This window comes from Manis pentadactyla, chromosome X, assembly GCF_030020395.1.
Source record: "Manis pentadactyla isolate mManPen7 chromosome X, mManPen7.hap1, whole genome shotgun sequence".
Classification (NCBI taxonomy): domain Eukaryota; kingdom Metazoa; phylum Chordata; class Mammalia; order Pholidota; family Manidae; genus Manis; species Manis pentadactyla.
The window spans coordinates 24544785-24547942 of record NC_080038.1 but is presented as its reverse complement, the minus strand read 5'-3'; positions in this window follow the sequence as shown (position 1 = coordinate 24547942).

Sequence of the window (3158 nt, the reverse complement as noted above, 5' to 3'; positions counted from 1 at the left end):
ACATTTCTCTCAGGCCATTCAAGTTTCACAGTGTTGTGGGAAGTGCTTTACAAGTTCGGGATGGGCGAGTGAATATCCCATAGGCAGTTGGCTGCTCAGCCCAAGTGTTCAGAGGGATCTATGTCAGAGGACTGGGGAGAACCAGCTTTTCTTGATTATTTGATTGTCTTGTGCCTAGGATAAAAGCTATGTAAATAAAATTTCATTTCCTCATGAATTGTAAGAAGGCAAATAGATCCAAGGAGGGGTTCAAATGGATTGCCTTTGGAGCACAGGCCAGAAAGTGGTTTATGGGAATCACAGTGGAGAAGTGAAACTTGCCTGAGGAGAATACACCCTCAAATTCCTACTTTTTCTCTTTGGGTAAAACAGGAAGAAGGCATTGCCAGTATTAAATAGTAATTTCCTGTCGGAAACATCACAGTCATTCTTTTTCTCCGTTAGAGAACTATAACAATCACTCAACTACATGTGGAGGTAGAGATTGAGCTTTAGTAGTTTTTATGTGCTAAGTGTCTAATGCCTGGCTCATAATAAATGCTTGCTAATAGAAGTGATCCCTTGTCTAGCTAGAGCTCAATGTTAAAAAGGTACAAAAATATTAATTCTTTACAGAACATTTCTTTAATGTAATTGTGTTCGAGGCTCACACTGAAAACTGGATAAACCTATAAGAAAAACTTAGTTCTGCCAGAAAAGATAATCATAAAGCTGAAAATAATATTTCCCTCTGGGGAGTGGATGTAAGCAGGATAGAGAAGAAGACTTTTCCCTTTATAGCATGTGACCATTATATTTTTTAAACCATGAACAGCTAGTTTGTAGACATTTTTAAAAAAATGACAAGTTTAAATTTTGATTTACATAACCATACAAGTGGAGACCTTGAAGGGACCTTGGGGACCCCTCTCCCCCTCAATCCCAACACTCAGAATAGTTCCAAGTTCCTCTTCGCTATTATCTACGAGCGGCAGTTGTTGGAATGCCCACAATTCTCTTCATTCGCCAAGAGGAAAAATCTTTTGAATATGGGTTGGCCATGTGATTTGCTTTGATCACTGGGATGTTAGCACATGTGACACAAACAGGGACTTTAAAAACACTGGTTCACTGGGACCAGCCATCTTGGCCCCCTTGTCACTTGTCTAGCCTGTTGATGATGACAGACAAGGGCCCATTCATCCTCACTGCCCTAGCCAACCACTAGACATGTTGGCAAGGCCACCTGGAGCTAGTCATCCCCTCTCTGACTCTCCAACTGACCACTGACACACGAGTAATCCCAGATTCTGAGATCAGCCCAGCCTAGCCCAGACCAGAAGAACCTTCCGAGAGAACTGTGAACGAAATAAATGGTTGTTGTTTTAAACCACAGAATTTTGGTGTGGTTTGTTGTGCAGCAATTGATAACTGATACAATCTTCAAATTGGGAATTCTCTGCTCTAGCCAAATAAGTAAATTCAATCTCAACAATAAACCATTGTTCACACACCTTTGTTCATACTCTTTCCCTAAGTGAGCTGTGCTCTTACCTTAACTCTTTTATCCAGACCTGTCCCTTCTTTGAAGGTATCCTCAATTCCTTCCCCTCTCCATGACCAACAGCTTTCATTTCTGAACTCTTGAAATACACATTTTATATCTATTAAATATGCCAGCACTGGTTTTAAAATTCTATCAGAAATATTTCTGTAGTTTAACACAACAGAGATTAATGAGTTAACCCAAAGTAATTTTTGTTAATTTTTTCCTTTCACATTTAATTTTTCCTTTCAAATTACCATTTAACTGAATAGTCTATACTTTCTGGATGCTTGCATAATACTTAAAAACTCTTATCTTTTTATGTATATATGTCCAATTTCTGCTGTTATGCTGTTGACTTCCAAAAGGCAGAAACTTCCTCGCCAGTCTCTCAACGTGCTCTGAACAGGACCTTGTATATGATACATAGAGAATAGTGCTCTGGTTTTGGAGTCAGAAAAGCATGGGTCCAAATCTCCCTGGCACACACTAGCTGTGCAACCTTGGGCAAAAAAAAAAAAAGAACTTCTCTGAAAGCCAAATTTTCTCTACTTCAAAAAACACTCACACTTAATTCATAGAGTTATTTTAAGAAATAAATGATATAAACTAAACTTTCTAGTCAGTGCTGCACATACAGTAGGCATGCTACAAAGAAAAACTTTTGCTACGAACAAAGCCTTAGGTTCAAATGCAGAATATGGTGCCTTAAAACCTGACTACTCAATGTGGTCCCATGCAGAGCAGTAGCACTGTCGTCCCTTGGGAGATGACTAGAAATATAGAATGTCAGGCCCCTCCCCACACCTACTGAGTCTGGATTTTAACAAGATTCTCAGGTCATTCATATGCACCTCAAAGTTTGAGAACCGCTGCCTTAAAAGACCTTAGAGTAGAGCCAAGAGATCTGTAAATTGATTTAACATGGGTATCTGGGCAATTAAGCTCATATCCACTGGATTAAATTCTCATCTACTCTCATTATTTGGTGGGAATTTCTGGTAATGAGCCCCCAAAAGAAAGCCTGTATCATCACATGCATCACAGTCATTCGTCTAAGAGAGTCGATAGAAAGGATTTCTTTTTTCTCTAAACTTCAAAACCAATTAATTGATTTCTACTAAATGTGAATGCAGAGGGACTTGTAGGTTTAAAACTGATCATGAAAGGCTTTTTTTTTATTAGCCCCATACATCTTTCTTTTCATCCTTAGGTGTTAAGGAGCAAGGGAAACAGTTACAAAGATAGAAATCATTTCATTGTTGTAAATGGTGCCTGTAAATAGAAACTGCTTAAAGAAAGCTAGCTCTTGAATCTATAATCCAATATATGCCTTGCTTGAATTTTACCATATAGGGACAGGAACCAAAGGAGGTTTGATACGGCCAGTAGGAGACAGAGATGGACAATTTCTACCCCAGAAGCCTCTCCACAATGAGAGGAAATCTGGAGACTTAAGGACTCAACAGCGCTATTTTCACTTCCCTGTTGCTTCATGAAATGTTATTTGGGCTCAAGTTCTAGTTTCTCCTCCATAGGCCTTATGTGTTCCTGGCTGGCTTTGTAAACATGAGTCAGTACAATGGCATGATTAAAATAGAATCAAAGGGAAAAAAAATCTAAGACGAAGCAC